The sequence below is a fragment of the Aplysia californica genome, unplaced genomic scaffold (genome assembly GCF_000002075.1).
Source record: "Aplysia californica isolate F4 #8 unplaced genomic scaffold, AplCal3.0 scaffold00438, whole genome shotgun sequence".
NCBI classification, from domain to species: domain Eukaryota; kingdom Metazoa; phylum Mollusca; class Gastropoda; order Aplysiida; family Aplysiidae; genus Aplysia; species Aplysia californica.
Window position 1 is genome coordinate 300,195 of NW_004797708.1, and position 20,593 is coordinate 320,787.

The window sequence follows — 20,593 nt, forward strand, 5'->3', positions numbered from 1 at the left end:
TGTTGCGTAGGCCCCTCTCACTATTGACCAATAGGTAACAAATTTTCATCTACTGGTGGGGTAAGCGTGTGATCCCTCATAACCCATAAGCCCTGCCAAAAACTCAAACAAAAATTGTGAGATGAGTGGTCACTGTTTACCCTGTCTGTAACAAAGTGACAATGGACGTCAACATGAACTTGTGACAGAAGCATCGCTTGTTCTCCTCGTGGTGGCGACCTATGAGTTTGTTTTACCATAGCACTTGGTCCTCCTTGTCTGACACGTCTCGTTTCATTGTCGCCCTCGCACAAAAGCAACAACAAAAGAAGAAAAAAGAGAAAGAAAACCCCCCAGCAAAGACAACAGCAACAACAATAACAACAACAATGCAGCTACTTTCGAGAGACCTCAGAAAGGAATGGTTTGTTTTCTTCATCTTGATCAGTCCTGCCCAAGACAACTGTCTAATACGGCCACTTTTCTCCTCGACAATGGGTGGCCGTCTTACACAGGTTCGACTATTACCAAATAATGTTCCAAGACATATTTCCCAGACAATTACCTCCTGTAGATGCTCCTGTCTGTGGGTGCTCCTCCGGCTAGTCCTCCTGTCATTGGCTGGTCCTGGTGACGAAGACATGTCAATTCATACAATTGTCTTGTGTCTCTTCGGTTTCCATTTTTGTTTCAGAAAATAAAAAGTTGGTATTATATTTTTACTACTGGTTTAAAAGGACATTAATAGACATCTGTAAATACGTTTTTTATTTTTCCTTTTCAGCGAAATGCAATTAAAAGCCTTACAGCTTGAAAATCGTTTAAAAATAAATATATTTATTTTTCTAACTTAACTTCAATGTTTGATTACATTATGCTATTTGGACTGGGACATCTGACTATTTCATAGAAAGACAGAACAAAAGGGTTCGGCCATCTGTTACGTATGTTACCTAGCCAGCCAGCCTTGAGAACCTATAACACCAAGCACTCAAGTTATAAAGGAAGAGGAAGGCCACACAAAAGGTGGATTGAAGTTGTCAAGGAAGCCCGGATAAAACATAGTATCCGAACTGAAAGAGCTGCGGAGCTGGCCTACCACAGAAAACTGCATCTCCCCTCTATGCATAATGGCAACAGAGGATGAAAAAGTAAAAGAAAGTAATTGATCAATAATGTTCCAAGACCTATTTCCCAGACAAATACCTCCTGTAGATGCTCCTGTCTGTGGGTGCTCCTCCAGCTGGTCCTCCTGTCCGCGGCTGGTCCTGGTGATGAAGACATGTCAATTAATACAATCGTCTTACATCTATATAGTTTCCATTTTTCTTTAAGAAAATAAAGAGTTGATATATTTTTACTACTGGTTTAAAAGGACATTAATAAAAATCTGTCAGTAAATACGTAGGCCTCTTATTACTTTCCCTTTTTACCTAAAAAAAAAATGTTTTCCTTGTACTTGTAATCAGAAAAACCAATAGGTACTTTTCTAATTTTACTTTAATAGTAAATTACCAAATACAGTCGAACCTGCCCTGACGGACACCTCTATAAGACGGCCACCTGTAAAACGGCCACTTTCCATTTCCCCCCATGCGTTTTTTTCTATATAATTTAACTTTGTAAAACTGGCACCTGTCCAACTCGGCCGCGGCCATCATATTTTAACACACAGTCCCTATCACACCAAACAATAACACTTGTCTTAGACGGCCACCTTAGTGACTCCATTACGTTTTGTCATAAATTGTGCATTGGCCCCTGGCGTTGTGGTGGGGGGGGGGGAGCCGTCCTAATTAAATCACCTGTCGTTGTTTTTAATGTCCCTCCAACTCCAACAGATCATGTTGCGTAGGCCCCTCCCACTATTGACCAATAGGTAACAAATTTTCATCTACTGGTGGGGTAAGCGTGTGATCCCTCATAACCCATAAGCCCTGCCAAAAACTCAAACAAAAATTGTGAGATGAGTGGTCACTGTTTACCCTGTCTGTAACAAAGTGACAATGGACGTCAACATGAACTTGTGACAGAAGCATCGCTTGTTCTCCTCGTGGTGGCGACCTATGAGTTTGTTTTACCATAGCACTTGGTCCTCCTTGTCTGACACGTCTCGTTTCATTGTCGCCCTCGCACAAAAGCAACAACAAAAGAAGAAAAAAGAGAAAGAAAACCCCCCAGCAAAGACAACAGCAACAACAATAACAACAACAATGCAGCTACTTTCGAGAGACCTCAGAAAGGAATGGTTTGTTTTCTTCATCTTGATCAGTCCTGCCCAAGACAACTGTCTAATACGGCCACTTTTCTCCTCGACAATGGGTGGCCGTCTTACACAGGTTCGACTATTACCAAATAATGTTCCAAGACATATTTCCCAGACAATTACCTCCTGTAGATGCTCCTGTCTGTGGGTGCTCCTCCGGCTAGTCCTCCTGTCATTGGCTGGTCCTGGTGACGAAGACATGTCAATTCATACAATTGTCTTGTGTCTCTACGGTTTCCATTTTTGTTTCAGAAAATAAAGAGTTGGTATTATATTTTTACTACTGGTTTAAAAGGACATTAATAGACATCTGTAAATACGTTTTTTATTTTTCCTTTTCAGCGAAATGCAATTAAAAGCCTTACAGCTTGAAAATCGTTTAAAAATAAATATATTTATTTTTCTAACTTAACTTCAATGTTTGATTACATTATGCTATTTGGACTGGGACATCTGACTATTTCATAGAAAGACAGAACAAAAGGGTTCGGCCATCTGTTACGTATGTTACCTAGCCAGCCAGCCTTGAGAACCTATAACACCAAGCACTCAAGTTATAAAGGAAGAGGAAGGCCACACAAAAGGTGGATTGAAGTTGTCAAGGAAGCCCGGATAAAACATAGTATCCGAACTGAAAGAGCTGCGGAGCTGGCCTACCACAGAAAACTGCATCTCCCCTCTATGCATAATGGCAACAGAGGATGAAAAAGTAAAAGAAAGTAATTGATCAATAATGTTCCAAGACCTATTTCCCAGACAAATACCTCCTGTAGATGCTCCTGTCTGTGGGTGCTCCTCCAGCTGGTCCTCCTGTCCGCGGCTGGTCCTGGTGATGAAGACATGTCAATTAATACAATCGTCTTACATCTATATAATTTCCATTTTTCTTTAAGAAAATAAAGAGTTGATATATTTTTACTACTGGTTTAAAAGGACATTAATAAAAATCTGTCAGTAAATACGTAGGCCTCTTATTACTTTCCCTTTTTACCTAAATGTGAAAATAAAACTTTTACCTTTAAATCAAAAGAATCGATAGATATTTTTCTTTTTTCTTTTTTTGTAGGGGTTTTACGGCGCTCACAACTGCATAATGTCATATGAGCACCATGGGGTGGATGTCAGAGAAGTCTTTACAGGGAATCGGGCTTACTCTGCTCACCTCTCTGGCTTCAACAGCACAAAGTCTCTTTCGACTTTCAAAGCACCCCGGAAATAGCGGGTCACAAGAGTTTGAAAACACATAACAAAAAAAAAGAGGAAAATGACGATAGTAAGGATTGGGAAAGTAAAAGCAGCAGTTCCCTGTTGTAGTTCAGGCACAGTTGTGAGCATGACATTGTTGAATCAGCCCTTTTACAATTCTACTGTACATAAGAACTGGAGTAGGATCAGACTCGCTAAATCAGCGTCCGTGAGTAACGAAGTGCTCGCTGGCACTACCCGCAAACAAGCGGACGGGTAACGAGCCATCCGCTTGTGAAGAGTAGTTCGCTACTCGATACTCATCGGACAGAGACAACAGTTCATTTAGCCAGCGAGCGGACAGGTGGATGGAGAGACTCCATACATTCAAGCAGGCAGACAGACGGACGGGGAGCGACTCCTATTGCATACTATTTACACCCTGCCCCCCACGTAAAACATTCACCCTCCTGCACCACATTGTAGCTAGGTGTTCATGCTGAAAATTGCTCTCCCCTCCCCCCCCCCAAAAAAAAGGCCTTTGGAAATTCTATTTTGATTGTGTAGGTGTTTTAAGGCACTATCGACCCAAATTCTTTAAACGTCGCCTTCATGTTAAATTGGAACATACACAGTGTGAACCACACACGAGGTGAAAGGTTACACACATAGTGCTACGTCACCAGCCTCTCTCACTCCCTGTGGCACCGCAAGTGGCTTGAAACACTATGCCTAACTAACAAACAATAGGCGGCGGGCCTAACATCGAGTCGAGTATCTCGTGTGCTAGAGTTAGTCCGTTCGCCCGCCCGTTAAGTGAATTAAATTGTGGAGCGGACCCAAAAAAAAGAACTGACTTGAGGTCCGCAGTCTGCTCGCTGAGAGAGTAAAATTGTGGAGTGGACCCAAAAAATGAACTGTCTTGAGGTTCACAGTCCACTCGCACGGCCGTCCGTTACCCGCTCGCTCTGACAGTCCGCGAGTAACGAACCCGTCCATGCGCTCGCCCCAACTCTAATAAAAACGAGAAGGGTGGGGGGTATTTTTAAAATTTTGATTTAATTATAAATTAACAAATAATGTTCCAAGACATTTTCCAGACAAATACCTCCTGTAGATGCTCCTGTCTGTGGGTGCTCCTCCGGCTGATCCTCCTGTCCGCGGCTGGTCCTGGTGATGAAGACGTGTCAATTAATACAATCGTCTTACATCTAAACATGACAGTTTGTATTCTTTTTGTGAAAAAATAAATTGTCGATAAAATATTTTTGCTACTGATTTAAAAAGCATCAAAGGCATTAAAAAAATTTGTCCCAAAAATATGTTTCATCTTTTTCCTTTTTTCACCTAAACATTAAAAAAAATGTTTTCCTTGTACTTGTAATCAGAAAAACCAATAGGTACTTTTCTAATTTTACTTTAATAGTAAATTACCAAATACAGTCGAACCTGCCCTGACGGACACCTCTATAAGACGGCCACCTGTAAAACGGCCACTTTCCATTTCCCCCCATGCGTTTTTTTCTATATAATTTAACTTTGTAAAACTGGCACCTGTCCAACTCGGCCGCGGCCATCATATTTTAACACACAGTCCCTATCACACCAAACAATAACACTTGTCTTAGACGGCCACCTTAGTGACTCCATTACGTTTTGTCATAAATTGTGCATTGGCCCCTGGCGTTGTGGTGGGGGGGGGGGGGGGAGCCGTCATAATTAAATCACCTGTCGTTGTTTTTAATGTCCCTCCAACTCCAACAGATCATGTTGCGTAGGCCCCTCTCACTATTGACCAATAGGTAACAAATTTTCATCTACTGGTGGGGTAAGCGTGTGATCCCTCATAACCCATAAGCCCTGCCAAAAACTCAAACAAAAATTGTGAGATGAGTGGTCACTGTTTACCCTGTCTGTAACAAAGTGACAATGGACGTCAACATGAACTTGTGACAGAAGCATCGCTTGTTCTCCTCGTGGTGGCGACCTATGAGTTTGTTTTACCATAGCACTTGGTCCTCCTTGTCTGACACGTCTCGTTTCATTGTCGCCCTCGCACAAAAGCAACAACAAAAGAAGAAAAAAGAGAAAGAAAACCCCCCAGCAAAGACAACAGCAACAACAATAACAACAACAATGCAGCTACTTTCGAGAGACCTCAGAAAGGAATGGTTTGTTTTCTTCATCTTGATCAGTCCTGCCCAAGACAACTGTCTAATACGGCCACTTTTCTCCTCGACAATGGGTGGCCGTCTTACACAGGTTCGACTATTACCAAATAATGTTCCAAGACATATTTCCCAGACAATTACCTCCTGTAGATGCTCCTGTCTGTGGGTGCTCCTCCGGCTAGTCCTCCTGTCATTGGCTGGTCCTGGTGACGAAGACATGTCAATTCATACAATTGTCTTGTGTCTCTTCGGTTTCCATTTTTGTTTCAGAAAATAAAAAGTTGGTATTATATTTTTACTACTGGTTTAAAAGGACATTAATAGACATCTGTAAATACGTTTTTTATTTTTCCTTTTCAGCGAAATGCAATTAAAAGCCTTACAGCTTGAAAATCGTTTAAAAATAAATTTATTTATTTTTCTAACTTAACTTCAATGTTTGATTACATTATGCTATTTGGACTGGGACATCTGACTATTTCATAGAAAGACAGAACAAAAGGGTTCGGCCATCTGTTACGTATGTTACCTAGCCAGCCAGCCTTGAGAACCTATAACACCAAGCACTCAAGTTATAAAGGAAGAGGAAGGCCACACAAAAGGTGGATTGAAGTTGTCAAGGAAGCCCGGATAAAACATAGTATCCGAACTGAAAGAGCTGCGGAGCTGGCCTACCACAGAAAACTGCATCTCCCCTCTATGCATAATGGCAACAGAGGATGAAAAAGTAAAAGAAAGTAATTGATCAATAATGTTCCAAGACCTATTTCCCAGACAAATACCTCCTGTAGATGCTCCTGTCTGTGGGTGCTCCTCCGGCTGGTCCTCCTGTCCGCGGCTGGTCCTGGTGATGAAGACATGTCAATTAATACAATCGTCTTACATCTATATAGTTTCCATTTTTCTTTAAGAAAATAAAGAGTTGATATATTTTTACTACTGGTTTAAAAGGACATTAATAAAAATCTGTCAGTAAATACGTAGGCCTCTTATTACTTTCCCTTTTTACCTAAATGTGAAAATAAAACTTTTACCTTTAAATCAAAAGAATCGATAGATATTTTTCTTTTTTCTTTTTTTGTAGGGGTTTTACGGCGCTCACAACTGCATAATGTCATATGAGCACCATGGGGTGGATGTCAGAGAAGTCTTTACAGGGAATCGGGCTTACTCTGCTCACCTCTCTGGCTTCAACAGCACAAAGTCTCTTTCGACTTTCAAAGCACCCCGGAAATAGCGGGTCACAAGAGTTTGAAAACACATAACAAAATAAAAAGAGGAAAATGACGATAGTAAGGACTGGGAAAGTAAAAGCAGCAGTTCCCTGTTGTAGTTCAGGCACAGTTGTGAGCATGACATTGTTGAATCAGCCCTTTTACAATTCTACTGTACATAAGAACTGGAGTAGGATCAGACTCGCTAAATCAGCGTCCGTGAGTAACGAAGTGCTCGCTGGCACTACCCGCAAACAAGCGGACGGGTAACGAGCCATCCGCTTGTGAAGAGTAGTTCGCTACTCGATACTCATCGGACAGAGACAACAGTTCATTTAGCCAGCGAGCGGACAGGTGGATGGAGAGACTCCATACATTCAAGCAGGCAGACAGACGGACGGGGAGCGACTCCTATTGCATACTATTTACACCCTGCCCCCCACGTAAAACATTCACCCTCCTGCACCACATTGTAGCTAAGTGTTCATGCTGAAAATTGCTCTCCCCTCCCCCCCCCAAAAAAAAAAAGGCCTTTGGAAATTCTATTTTGATTGTGTAGGTGTTTTAAGGCACTATCGACCCAAATTCTTTAAACGTCGCCTTCATGTTAAATTGGAACATACACAGTGTGAACCACACACGAGGTGAAAGGTTACACACATAGTGCTACGTCACCAGCCTCTCTCACTCCCTGTGGCACCGCAAGTGGCTTGAAACACTATGCCTAACTAACAAACAATAGGCGGCGGGCCTAACATCGAGTCGAGTATCTCGTGTGCTAGAGTTAGTCCGTTCGCCCGCCCGTTAAGTGAATTAAATTGTGGAGCGGACCCAAAAAAAAGAACTGACTTGAGGTCCGCAGTCTGCTCGCTGAGAGAGTAAAATTGTGGAGTGGACCCAAAAAATGAACTGTCTTGAGGTTCACAGTCCACTCGCACGGCCGTCCGTTACCCGCTCGCTCTGACAGTCCGCGAGTAACGAACCCGTCCATGCGCTCGCCCCAACTCTAATAAAAACGAGAAGGGTGGGGGGTATTTTTAAAATTTTGATTTAATTATAAATTAACAAATAATGTTCCAAGACATTTTCCAGACAAATACCTCCTGTAGATGCTCCTGTCTGTGGGTGCTCCTCCAGCTGGTCCTCCTGTCCGCGGCTGGTCCTGGTGATGAAGACATGTCAATTAATACAATCGTCTTACATCTATATAGTTTCCATTTTTCTTTAAGAAAATAAAGAGTTGATATATTTTTACTACTGGTTTAAAAGGACATTAATAAAAATCTGTCAGTAAATACGTAGGCCTCTTATTACTTTCCCTTTTTACCTAAATGTGAAAATAAAACTTTTACCTTTAAATCAAAAGAATCGATAGATATTTTTCTTTTTTCTTTTTTTGTAGGGGTTTTACGGCGCTCACAACTGCATAATGTCATATGAGCACCATGGGGTGGATGTCAGAGAAGTCTTTACAGGGAATCGGGCTTACTCTGCTCACCTCTCTGGCTTCAACAGCACAAAGTCTCTTTCGACTTTCAAAGCACCCCGGAAATAGCGGGTCACAAGAGTTTGAAAACACATAACAAAATAAAAAGAGGAAAATGACGATAGTAAGGATTGGGAAAGTAAAAGCAGCAGTTCCCTGTTGTAGTTCAGGCACAGTTGTGAGCATGACATTGTTGAATCAGCCCTTTTACAATTCTACTGTACATAAGAACTGGAGTAGGATCAGACTCGCTAAATCAGCGTCCGTGAGTAACGAAGTGCTCGCTGGCACTACCCGCAAACAAGCGGACGGGTAACGAGCCATCCGCTTGTGAAGAGTAGTTCGCTACTCGATACTCATCGGACAGAGACAACAGTTCATTTAGCCAGCGAGCGGACAGGTGGATGGAGAGACTCCATACATTCAAGCAGGCAGACAGACGGACGGGGAGCGACTCCTATTGCATACTATTTACACCCTGCCCCCCACGTAAAACATTCACCCTCCTGCACCACATTGTAGCTAAGTGTTCATGCTGAAAATTGCTCTCCCCTCCCCCCCCCAAAAAAAAAAAGGCCTTTGGAAATTCTATTTTGATTGTGTAGGTGTTTTAAGGCACTATCGACCCAAATTCTTTAAACGTCGCCTTCATGTTAAATTGGAACATACACAGTGTGAACCACACACGAGGTGAAAGGTTACACACATAGTGCTACGTCACCAGCCTCTCTCACTCCCTGTGGCACCGCAAGTGGCTTGAAACACTATGCCTAACTAACAAACAATAGGCGGCGGGCCTAACATCGAGTCGAGTATCTCGTGTGCTAGAGTTAGTCCGTTCGCCCGCCCGTTAAGTGAATTAAATTGTGGAGCGGACCCAAAAAAAAGAACTGACTTGAGGTCCGCAGTCTGCTCGCTGAGAGAGTAAAATTGTGGAGTGGACCCAAAAAATGAACTGTCTTGAGGTTCACAGTCCACTCGCACGGCCGTCCGTTACCCGCTCGCTCTGACAGTCCGCGAGTAACGAACCCGTCCATGCGCTCGCCCCAACTCTAATAAAAACGAGAAGGGTGGGGGGTATTTTTAAAATTTTGATTTAATTATAAATTAACAAATAATGTTCCAAGACATTTTCCAGACAAATACCTCCTGTAGATGCTCCTGTCTGTGGGTGCTCCTCCGGCTGATCCTCCTGTCCGCGGCTGGTCCTGGTGATGAAGACGTGTCAATTAATACAATCGTCTTACATCTAAACATGACAGTTTGTATTCTTTTTGTGAAAAAATAAATTGTCGATAAAATATTTTTGCTACTGATTTAAAAAGCATCAAAGGCATTAAAAAAATTTGTCCCAAAAATATGTTTCATCTTTTTCCTTTTTTCACCTAAACATTAAAAAAAATGTTTTCCTTGTACTTGTAATCAGAAAAACCAATAGGTACTTTTCTAATTTTACTTTAATAGTAAATTACCAAATACAGTCGAACCTGCCCTGACGGACACCTCTATAAGACGGCCACCTGTAAAACGGCCACTTTCCATTTCCCCCCATGCGTTTTTTTCTATATAATTTAACTTTGTAAAACTGGCACCTGTCCAACTCGGCCGCGGCCATCATATTTTAACACACAGTCCCTATCACACCAAACAATAACACTTGTCTTAGACGGCCACCTTAGTGACTCCATTACGTTTTGTCATAAATTGTGCATTGGCCCCTGGCGTTGTGGTGGGGGGGGGGGGGGAGCCGTCATAATTAAATCACCTGTCGTTGTTTTTAATGTCCCTCCAACTCCAACAGATCATGTTGCGTAGGCCCCTCCCACTATTGACCAATAGGTAACAAATTTTCATCTACTGGTGGGGTAAGCGTGTGATCCCTCATAACCCATAAGCCCTGCCAAAAACTCAAACAAAAATTGTGAGATGAGTGGTCACTGTTTACCCTGTCTGTAACAAAGTGACAATGGACGTCAACATGAACTTGTGACAGAAGCATCGCTTGTTCTCCTCGTGGTGGCGACCTATGAGTTTGTTTTACCATAGCACTTGGTCCTCCTTGTCTGACACGTCTCGTTTCATTGTCGCCCTCGCACAAAAGCAACAACAAAAGAAGAAAAAAGAGAAAGAAAACCCCCCAGCAAAGACAACAGCAACAACAATAACAACAACAATGCAGCTACTTTCGAGAGACCTCAGAAAGGAATGGTTTGTTTTCTTCATCTTGATCAGTCCTGCCCAAGACAACTGTCTAATACGGCCACTTTTCTCCTCGACAATGGGTGGCCGTCTTACACAGGTTCGACTATTACCAAATAATGTTCCAAGACATATTTCCCAGACAATTACCTCCTGTAGATGCTCCTGTCTGTGGGTGCTCCTCCGGCTAGTCCTCCTGTCATTGGCTGGTCCTGGTGACGAAGACATGTCAATTCATACAATTGTCTTGTGTCTCTTCGGTTTCCATTTTTGTTTCAGAAAATAAAAAGTTGGTATTATATTTTTACTACTGGTTTAAAAGGACATTAATAGACATCTGTAAATACGTTTTTTATTTTTCCTTTTCAGCGAAATGCAATTAAAAGCCTTACAGCTTGAAAATCGTTTAAAAATAAATATATTTATTTTTCTAACTTAACTTCAATGTTTGATTACATTATGCTATTTGGACTGGGACATCTGACTATTTCATAGAAAGACAGAACAAAAGGGTTCGGCCATCTGTTACGTATGTTACCTAGCCAGCCAGCCTTGAGAACCTATAACACCAAGCACTCAAGTTATAAAGGAAGAGGAAGGCCACACAAAAGGTGGATTGAAGTTGTCAAGGAAGCCCGGATAAATCATAGTATCCGAACTGAAAGAGCTGCGGAGCTGGCCTACCACAGAAAACTGCATCTCCTCTCTATGCATAATGGCAACAGAGGATGAAAAAGTAAAAGAAAGTAATTGATCAATAATGTTCCAAGACCTATTTCCCAGACAAATACCTCCTGTAGATGCTCCTGTCTGTGGGTGCTCCTCCGGCTGGTCCTCCTGTCCGCGGCTGGTCCTGGTGATGAAGACATGTCAATTAATACAATCGTCTTACATCTATATAGTTTCCATTTTTCTTTAAGAAAATAAAGAGTTGATATATTTTTACTACTGGTTTAAAAGGACATTAATAAAAAATCTGTCAGTAAATACGTAGGCCTCTTATTACTTTCCCTTTTTACCTAAATGTAAAAATAAAACTTTTACCTTTAAATCAAAAGAATCGATAGATATTTTTCTTTTTTCTTTTTTTGTAGGGGTTTTACGGCGCTCACAACTGCATAATGTCATATGAGCACCATGGGGTGGATGTCAGAGAAGTCTTTACAGGGAATCGGGCTTACTCTGCTCACCTCTCTGGCTTCAACAGCACAAAGTCTCTTTCGACTTTCAAAGCACCCCGGAAATAGCGGGTCACAAGAGTTTGAAAACACATAACAAAATAAAAAGAGGAAAATGACGATAGTAAGGATTGGGAAAGTAAAAGCAGCAGTTCCCTGTTGTAGTTCAGGCACAGTTGTGAGCATGACATTGTTGAATCAGCCCTTTTACAATTCTACTGTACATAAGAACTGGAGTAGGATCAGACTCGCTAAATCAGCGTCCGTGAGTAACGAAGTGCTCGCTGGCACTACCCGCAAACAAGCGGACAGGTAACGAGCCATCCGCTTGTGAAGAGTAGTTCGCTACTCGCTACTCATCGGACAGAGACAACAGTTCATTTAGCCAGCGAGCGGACAGGTGGATGGAGAGACTCCATACATTCAAGCAGGCAGACAGACGGACGGGGAGCGACTCCTATTGCATACTATTTACACCCTGCCCCCCTCGTAAAACATTCACCCTCCTGCACCACATTGTAGCTAGGTGTTCATGCTGAAAATTGCTCTCCCCTCAACCCCCCTCCCCCCCAAAAGGCCTTTGGAAATTCTATTTTGATTGACTGTGTAGGTGTTTTACGGCACTATCGACCCAAATTCTTTAAACTTCGCCTTCATGTTAAATTGGAACATACACAGTGTGAACCACACACGAGGTGAAAGGTTACACACATAGTGCTACGTCACCAGCCTCTCTCACTCCCTGTGGCACCGCAAGTGGCTTGAAACACTATGCCTAACTAACAAACAATAGGCGGCGGGCCTAACATCGAGTCGAGTATCTCGTGTGCTAGAGTTAGTCCGTTCGCCCGCCCGTTAAGTGAATTAAATTGTGGAGCGGACCCAAAAAAAAGAACTGACTTGAGGTCCGCAGTCTGCTCGCTGAGAGAGTAAAATTGTGGAGTGGACCCAAAAAATGAACTGTCTTGAGGTTCACAGTCCACTCGCACGGCCGTCCGTTACCCGCTCGCTCTGACAGTCCGCGAGTAACGAACCCGTCCATGCGCTCGCCCCAACTCTAATAAAAACGAGAAGGGTGGGGGGTATTTTTAAAATTTTGATTTAATTATAAATTAACAAATAATGTTCCAAGACATTTTCCAGACAAATACCTCCTGTAGATGCTCCTGTCTGTGGGTGCTCCTCCGGCTGATCCTCCTGTCCGCGGCTGGTCCTGGTGATGAAGACGTGTCAATTAATACAATCGTCTTACATCTAAACATGACAGTTTGTATTCTTTTTGTGAAAAAATAAATTGTCGATAAAATATTTTTGCTACTGATTTAAAAAGCATCAAAGGCATTTAAAAAAATTTGTCCCAAAAATATGTTTCATCTTTTTCCTTTTTTCACCTAAACATTAAAAAAAATGTTTTCCTTGTACTTGTAATCAGAAAAACCAATAGGTACTTTTCTAATTTTACTTTAATAGTAAATTACCAAATACAGTCGAACCTGCCCTGACGGACACCTCTATAAGACGGCCACCTGTAAAACGGCCACTTTCCATTTCCCCCCATGCGTTTTTTTCTATATAATTTAACTTTGTAAAACTGGCACCTGTCCAACTCGGCCGCGGCCATCATATTTTAACACACAGTCCCTATCACACCAAACAATAACACTTGTCTTAGACGTCACCTTAGTGACTCCATTACGTTTTGTCATAAATTGTGCATTGGCCCCTGGCGTTGTGGGGGGGGGGGGGGAGCCGTCATAATTAAATCACCTGTCGTTGTTTTTAATGTCCCTCCAACTCCAACAGATCATGTTGCGTAGGCCCCTCCCACTATTGACCAATAGGTAACAAATTTTCATCTACTGGTGGGGTAAGCGTGTGATCCCTCATAACCCATAAGCCCTGCCAAAAACTCAAACAAAAATTGTGAGATGAGTGGTCACTGTTTACCCTGTCTGTAACAAAGTGACAATGGACGTCAACATGAACTTGTGACAGAAGCATCGCTTGTTCTCCTCGTGGTGGCGACCTATGAGTTTGTTTTACCATAGCACTTGGTCCTCCTTGTCTGACACGTCTCGTTTCATTGTCGCCCTCGCACAAAAGCAACAACAAAAGAAGAAAAAAGAGAAAGAAAACCCCCCAGCAAAGACAACAGCAACAACAATAACAACAACAATGCAGCTACTTTCGAGAGACCTCAGAAAGGAATGGTTTGTTTTCTTCATCTTGATCAGTCCTGCCCAAGACAACTGTCTAATACGGCCACTTTTCTCCTCGACAATGGGTGGCCGTCTTACACAGGTTCGACTATTACCAAATAATGTTCCAAGACATATTTCCCAGACAATTACCTCCTGTAGATGCTCCTGTCTGTGGGTGCTCCTCCGGCTAGTCCTCCTGTCATTGGCTGGTCCTGGTGACGAAGACATGTCAATTCATACAATTGTCTTGTGTCTCTTCGGTTTCCATTTTTGTTTCAGAAAATAAAAAGTTGGTATTATATTTTTACTACTGGTTTAAAAGGACATTAATAGACATCTGTAAATACGTTTTTTATTTTTCCTTTTCAGCGAAATGCAATTAAAAGCCTTACAGCTTGAAAATCGTTTAAAAATAAATATATTTATTTTTCTAACTTAACTTCAATGTTTGATTACATTATGCTATTTGGACTGGGACATCTGACTATTTCATAGAAAGACAGAACAAAAGGGTTCGGCCATCTGTTACGTATGTTACCTAGCCAGCCAGCCTTGAGAACCTATAACACCAAGCACTCAAGTTATAAAGGAAGAGGAAGGCCACACAAAAGGTGGATTGAAGTTGTCAAGGAAGCCCGGATAAAACATAGTATCCGAACTGAAAGAGCTGCGGAGCTGGCCTACCACAGAAAACTGCATCTCCCCTCTATGCATAATGGCAACAGAGGATGAAAAAGTAAAAGAAAGTAATTGATCAATAATGTTCCAAGACCTATTTCCCAGACAAATACCTCCTGTAGATGCTCCTGTCTGTGGGTGCTCCTCCGGCTGGTCCTCCTGTCCGCGGCTGGTCCTGGTGATGAAGACATGTCAATTAATACAATCGTCTTACATCTATATAGTTTCCATTTTTCTTTAAGAAAATAAAGAGTTGATATATTTTTACTACTGGTTTAAAAGGACATTAATAAAAATCTGTCAGTAAATACGTAGGCCTCTTATTACTTTCCCTTTTTACCTAAATGTAAAAATAAAACTTTTACCTTTAAATCAAAAGAATCGATAGATATTTTTCTTTTTTCTTTTTTTGTAGGGGTTTTACGGCGCTCACAACTGCATAATGTCATATGAGCACCATGGGGTGGATGTCAGAGAAGTCTTTACAGGGAATCGGGCTTACTCTGCTCACCTCTCTGGCTTCAACAGCACAAAGTCTCTTTCGACTTTCAAAGCACCCCGGAAATAGCGGGTCACAAGAGTTTGAAAACACATTTTAAAAAAAGAGGAAAATGACGATAGTAAGGATTGGGAAAGTAAAAGCAGCAGTTCCCTGTTGTAGTTCAGGCACAGTTGTGAGCATGACATTGTTGAATCAGCCCTTTTACAATTCTACTGTACATAAGAACTGGAGTAGGATCAGACTCGCTAAATCAGCGTCCGTGAGTAACGAAGTGCTCGCTGGCACTACCCGCAAACAAGCGGACGGGTAACGAGCCATCCGCTTGTGAAGAGTAGTTCGCTACTCGATACTCATCGGACAGAGACAACAGTTCATTTAGCCAGCGAGCGGACAGGTGGATGGAGAGACTCCATACATTCAAGCAGGCAGACAGACGGACGGGGAGCGACTCCTATTGCATACTATTTACACCCTGTATGTATAGTATAAGGTTTTACGGCGCTCGCAACTGCTAAGGTCATATGAGCGCGCGAAACACAAGTTGTTCACCTCTGCGAAAGTTCACTTCACGACTGGCTAACTAATTTACTTTAAAATGCTAAAAAGTTAAAATATTCAAATCCGGTGTAAATACATTTGTGATCTAAAACAACTTTTAAGTAACAATAAAAATTTTAAATAATACCAAATTCACTCTACAACTCGCCATAAAGGCCAATGGCCTTTATAAAATTCAAAATTCTGCTGGGAACAACGACGGAAAAGATATCTTGCAATTTCTTGCATTTATAAAATTTCATTCGGATCTCTCCAAAGTCCAGACATTCGGTTAAGATGTGTCTAATGGTAAAACCTGTGTCGCATCCGACACAGAACGGCTTCTCATCTCCCTGTAGGAGGTATTTGTGGGTCAGGGCTGTGTGTCCGATGCGCAATCGAGTAAAAATGACTTCGTCTCTTCTGGAGAGGTCCGAAGGATTTCGCTGTTTTAGTTTGGGTTTTATTTCGTATAGTTTATTATTTTTCTGGTTTTCCCAGTGGCTCTCCCACAGACTGGAAGTGTACTTTTTGACTTTATTTCTAAAGTCAGTCTGTGGGAGAGTGTTTGTCGTTGATCCCAGCAGAAGGGATGAAGCTTTCTTCGACAGGTCGTCTACCTGCTCGTTTCCTCGGATGCCCACATGGATTTACACCCTGCCCCCCTCGTAAAACATTCACCCTCCTGCACCACATTGTAGCTAGGTGTTCATGCTGAAAATTGCTCTCCCCCCCCTCCCCCCCAAAAAAGGCCTTTGGAAATTTTATTTTGATTGACTGTGTAGGTGTTTTACGGCACTATCGACCCAAATTCTTTAAACTTCGCCTTCAGGTTAAATTGGAACATACACAATGTGAACCACACACGAGGTGAAAGGTTACACACATAGTGCTACGTCACCGGCCTCTCTCACTCCCTGTGGCACCGCAAGTGGCTTGAAACACTATGCCTAACTAACAAACATTTTTGTTTCAGAATATACAAGAGGGGATATAATATTTTTACTACTGGTTTAACTCTATGTCTGGACAGTGGCAGCGTCCGGCAATCGAGGTCCATAACTATGGCTGGACCGATGCGAAGTCATTACTGTATTATGGTACGGGCCGAATATAAAAAAGTATGAGCTAACAAGCCTTAAGTTTGACCCGGAAGTCAAAGATAAATGAATTCTACATCTGCGTAATGCTTTATTGATGAGTTTGACTCGAAACAAGTGGTTTTATAAACGTAATATGTTGGGTCGCATTTCCACAAACACGAGAGAATTACGCGGAAACGTGATTTTAAATCGAGTGTTAAAAGGCTAGAAAAGACATTAATAAAAACGGGTCAGGAGATATGTTTTATTAGTTTTCTTTTTCACCAAAATGCAAAAACAAGTCTTTCACCTTGAAATAAAACCAATACATGTAGATCTAGTTATTTTTCTATTTTTACTTTAATGATTAATAAATAGTGTTCCAAGACATATTTCTCAGACAAATACCTCCTGTAGATGCTCCTGTCTGTGGGTGCTCCTCCGGCTGGTCCTCCTGTCTGCGGCTGGTCCTGGTGATGAAGACATGTCAATTAATACAATCGTCTTACCTCTATACATACAGATTGTATTCTTTTTGTGAAAAAATAAACTGTCGCTAAAATATTTTTGCTACTGGTTTAAAAAGCATCAAAGACATTTTTAAAAATTTGTCCAAAAAATATGTTTCATCATTTGTCAATTAATACTATTGTCTTACGTCTATACAGTTTGCATTTTTGTTTCAAAATATAAAAAGAGTCGTTACAATATCGTTTACCACCAGTTTAAAAGGACAGAAGGTCATTAATAAAAAACCTTCTCAGTAAAAATACATTTTATCATTCTCTCTTTCCACCTAAATGCAATAATAAAACTTTTACCTTTAACTTGAAAAACTATAATAATGAACACCGAGACATATTTCCCAGACAAATACCTCCTGTAGACGTCCTGTCTGCAGGTGCTCCTCTTGCTGGTCCAGGTGGTCCTTACGGAACAATCCAGTATACACCCCACTCCAACATCATCACACTCAAACTCAAAATCAGCAGGAAGCTCTACCCACACCATTCTACCCCTGCAACCCCCCCCCCCCCTTCCCAAAAAAAAGAAAAACCTACACTGCCCCCTCAACTACCTCCCGCCATGGCCATGGCAATATCTACAAAATCCTACTCTGACTCTAACCTATCCACCTAGCTCCCTATCAACCTATCTGCCTATCTCTACAGCCCCACTGCGTCACTTCAAGCCTGAGTGTGATATACGGAAATCGTAGAAGCAAACCACTTTGATACTTGTTGGACCAGAAAAGTGAACAAGCCGTCTGATGTCACCAAACTTTGAACTGAAGGAAAGGGATAGAATTGCCTCGTCATTTTTCTAGTTCAGTGATCTCATATAGTGAAGCAGCTTCTGTACAATATCTGAAACAGTACATCATACAAAGTATTTTTCTGTCGTTTTTACAGCCCTATCCGCACAATTTCACACAAGCTTGAGAAATCAAAGCGCACAGTCAGCTGTTATAGTTGCCAGTTATCGTTCGCTGGTGTAACTGACAGAAATCCATTTCAGGGTAGCTGTGGCAGTATATTCGTCTGGCTGGTTGTCTAAGAGTGAGTGGAAGGTCCGTGCTGTCTGGGCAGGGTGTCAGCTTCTTGGGTGACTGTCAGCTGTTGGCTTCTCATGTGGGTGCTGGCTTTCTGTGAAACATAAATTTGAAGTCAAATTAGTTATTAATTAAACTTTACAGTTTAAGCAAAGAAAAGCACATCCAAGGCAATAACAATTATCAAAATGTAAGGGAAAAATAAGACAGACAGGCACAAGCTACAGGGGAAAGGAAGCGAGAAGGTTCTGTCATTGACACCCCCCACCCATCGACAATAACAAAAGGCAATATATTGGGGGGTTTTGGGGTGGGTTTTTTAAAAGTGTTTTACGGCGCTCACAACTGCATAAGGTTATATGAGCGTGCGGGACACGTTAAACTTTTTCAGTCGGTAGGAAATTTTGAAATTTGCCCGGGTGGCGGTCAAAACCTACTCTTATCGATTGTGAACCACCAAGGGATCTTTAACGTGCGCAACTTGCACACGGGCCCTCCGAGATTTGTCACCCTTGTCCGAGAAGGCTAGGTGCAGGGGTGTGGCTGAAAGACACAGAAGGAGCCAGGGAGAAGCAGTAGAAAGGCTGCAGAAAGAGTCAGAAGCCCAGAGGAGGGGACAAAGGAGGTGAGGGGGTAGGGCAGAAAGAGGAGACGAAGGCAGACGATAGAACATTGCTAGAGAGCAGGCAATGAGGTGAAACGAGACAATTTTAGAGAATAATTTTTTGAGTCGCTACCGGGACTCGAACCCGGGACCTTCGAATGAGCGGCCAACACCCTAACCTCTAGGTCACGAGGGCCCCCATATTGGTTTTTGATTGAGCATTATGTTCTATATCGCTATAGAGAAAATATGTTCATGTATTTGACACATACAGATTTTAAAAACATCAACTTTTCTTACTACTGATTAAAAGGATGGACAAACATTTATAAAAATCTGTCTGCAAAATTATGAGTTAAAAATGTTCACTTTTTTACAACTTTGGTACTATGCATTTCTTGTAGATTAAATATTTGCAAAACAAAGATCTTTCCTGGGTCAATAATATTAACAATGACTTCCTGTTGGAGCATTTAAAATATCAAATACTGGTATAAGCGTATCTTTGAATTCACCGCATTCTATCAAAATAAGCCAAGCAGTAGAAGAAACAAATTGTAGCATGTTATAAAGAAAGGACATTTTTATCCTTCTAGGAGATTTCTTCGCTTGGTTGTGTCCAATTTTTAACTGATTAAAACTTCCATTATTCCATTTCCAATATTAGTGTGACAAGAAAAAGATGAAAACAACCTATTGAAGGAGAGGTTCCACCTTCAGTGACGCGAAGCAACCAATATCATAAATTGTTCTCAGTTGAATTGATTTAACAAGCAAATATTCAGGTCTTAGGTTAATTTTAAGACTCATTACTCGACATGACCAGTAGCATTTTTTGAGAGACAGCTAAATACAAACATGTAATTTGAAGTTGAACTCAAAACTCACCAATTATTGGTACTTTTTAATTTCTAAAGTAGTAACTGAGTTAATGTCCTAATAGGGGAGGTCTGTTAATAGGGGGGGGGGAGGGAGAGAGAGAGAAAGAAAGAGAGAGAAAGAGAGAGAGAGAGAGAGAGAGAGAGAGAGAGAGAGAGAGAGAGAGAGAGAGAGAGAGTGATTGCTCTGGCTTAAATTAAGAGTCGCAAAGGTGGTTGCTGGATGTGGAATACTGAAAATAGAAATTACTAAATCTGAAGGAACTAGGAGGAAGGGGTTGTTGGGGAGGGCAGTTTGAGTAGAAAGAGTGCACAGGAAATGCAAGGGAGAGGGAAACAACGGAACTAGGGACAGGGGAATGAAATGACCTTTCAGTACGCACAATATGTACGATGAGGGGGAATGGGGAGAGACGAAGAATGAGGACTTGATAATAAGAATTGGAATACGGTTCAATATCAAGAAATACGAAAACAAATAACATACCTGAATATTTGCTAAGATATAATGGAATCTAAATCTCAATGTGTCGCATGATCGCCTCGGTTTCATTAGCACAGGAGACGGGAAGGCAGTGTCCAATGTAGTTTTACTACTGGAATCACAAGTACCTGAAATGTCGCCAGCTTCGAACTGATTAATTTCTGCTCAAAGTGCCTGAAGAGAACACGAACTGAATTGTATTCACCAAGTAGCTGTCTGCTGATTGGCTGTTGGATCTCCGATTTCTACTCATAAGTCACTTTTTTTTAAAGTTTAGAGTAGGCTTACTGTAAACGAGGCGTCACAAAAGGCGTCGACTAACATAGCCAGGAAGACAACGTTGTTGGTTGTTTTTGCCCCCCCCCCCCCCCCCCCACATCTAAACAACAAAACGTTT

General features: G+C 41.7%; 1 long non-coding RNA gene across 1 annotated transcript; it reads right to left on the bottom strand.

Annotated features, from left to right (window-relative positions):
• Nucleotides 1–18,206: 18,206 nt before the first annotated feature.
• LOC106012626 lies at nucleotides 18,207–20,365 on the bottom strand. The gene is made up of 2 exons (XR_001185099.2): nucleotides 20,200–20,365; nucleotides 18,207–18,324 (listed from the first exon to the last, which is right to left on the bottom strand). It is a non-coding gene; the product is annotated as an uncharacterized LOC106012626 (long non-coding RNA).
• Between the last annotated feature and the right edge of the window lie 228 nt (nucleotides 20,366–20,593).